Raw genomic sequence first — 2,220 nt, forward strand, 5'->3', positions numbered from 1 at the left:
TAAAGAAGTTTAACTTCGATAAGCTGTGTTTTAGTTATTTATTCAATTATTCATCATCATCAATCATTACAGCCTATACAGTCCACTGCTGGACATAGGCCTCCACAAGTTGACGCCAAAAATAACGTGAACTCATGTGTTTTGCCCATAGTCACCACGCTGGGCAGGCAGGTTGGTGACCGCAGGGCTGGCTTTGTCGCACCGAAGACGCTGCTGCCCGTCTTCGGCCTGAGTATTTCAAAGCCAGCAGATGGATGGTTATCCCGCTTTTTAAGTTCTAAGGTGGTAGCGGAACTGTGTTATCCCTTAGTCGCCTCTTACGACACCCACGGGACGAGATATTCATTCAATTATTATTTTAATAAAAATAATATATAATATAATAATATAGTAATAATAATACAGTTTGTATTGTGTGTTTCAGACCCAATACAATTTTTTTTCCTACAACGCGTTCTTGAATATGAATCTTGTACTTGATTTGAATAAATCGATATCCATACTTTCTTACTACTGGTACATCTCAGCTCTCAGCAGAATAAGTGTTTTAGCAGGTGCGTTCTGTCTATCACATGGCGCCCGCACGTAAAACAAGCCAGGTGCTGCCTGAGATAACTATTTATACACTATGCTTAAACTAGAAAATTATGCTATCAGGCAGTCCGACATTTTGGTGAAATGACGAACAACAGGGAACTAAGATAAATGTTAAATTTATATTGGTTGACAATTTTTGTAAAAAGACAAATGCGGAGTTTCTTACGGACTCTTCTCCGCAATACATAAATTCCGAATCGGAATATAAAATTAATAATTGTGTTTGCTCGCAAACGAAAAAAAAACCGACTTCAATTACATCGACAAGTATACAACGTAGATCGACGAAAAAATAGTCAAGAAACTACGCGTTATCAAAGATTACTCAAAAAGTAGTTATCAGATCTGGATAAAATTTATATGTGACCACATGATAAATATCAGCTTTCGATTAAATTAAAAATTATCAAAATCGGTACACCCAGTAAAAAGTTATTGCGGATTTACGAGAGTTTCCCTCGATTTCTCTGGGATCCCATCATCAGATCCTGGTTTTCTTATCATGGTATCAAACTAAGGATATCCCTTTTCCAACAAAAAAAGAATTATCAAAATCGGTACATCCAGTAGAAAGTTATGCGGTATAATACAACGTAGGTCGACGAAAAAAGCGTCAAGTAAAAACGCATTATTAGATATAACTCGAAAAGTAGTTGTTAGATCTGAAATAAATTTAAATGGGACCAATTGGCACACACCACCTTTCGAATAAAACAAAATTTGTCGAAATCGGTCTACCCGCTCAAAAGTTTTGATGTAACATACATAAAAAAATAGAAAAAATAAAAAAAAAACAGTCGAATTGAGAACCTCCTCCTTTTTTGGAAGTCGGTTAAAAAGTAATAGAATTTTAAATGACGATTCAAAAGTGATTTTACCGCCAGCTTTAGTATTTATTTTTATTCAGATTTTTATCGTTTCATTACTTTGTTTGTATGATCAAGGCTCGTATTAGAAGCGTATTCATGGACATTAACGTGGGTAAAACTGCACGGGGTTGCTAGTGTTATATTTTTAGAGAACATCGAAAATCTTGGCAAAGCTTGATGTACATTGCTCATCGTATCTCGTAATGGATGTTGTCATGGCGGGCGGTAATGGGTTCCGTAGATGACGAGAACTATAATCATTACATTATTATTTATTTTAATAGCAATTTATATTTTATACAATTCGGTCGGCAAACAAACACTCTCACCTGATGGTAAGCGATTTTCGTAGCTTATAGACGCCTGCAACACCAGAAGCATCGCAAGCGCGTTGCCGACCCTATTCCCAATCCCCCCCTCAGCTATGTTGAGCAAAATTTTAACTGAAACTTATCAGCAAGAGAGCAGATATTCCTTAATGAAAATAATCTTCAATGAACATCTATAGCACAAGAGGAACTTTGAGTCGGGTAAGAGTTTGAAGGGATAGGATTTAGAATTAGAAAAAATGACGAGAAGACACGTTAGAGTTTTATTACATTTGATACTGACATTCTGTGATAGTGATTTCACTTATTTTAGTCCGAAGAATCTTAAATCAATACACTAAAAATAGAATGACAATATATAAGTGATGAGCTAGTACTGGATCATAGAAACCAGCTTTCTGGTGATACCAATTACCATTGGTTGG

This window comes from Melitaea cinxia, chromosome 24, assembly GCF_905220565.1.
Source record: "Melitaea cinxia chromosome 24, ilMelCinx1.1, whole genome shotgun sequence".
Taxonomy (NCBI): domain Eukaryota; kingdom Metazoa; phylum Arthropoda; class Insecta; order Lepidoptera; family Nymphalidae; genus Melitaea; species Melitaea cinxia.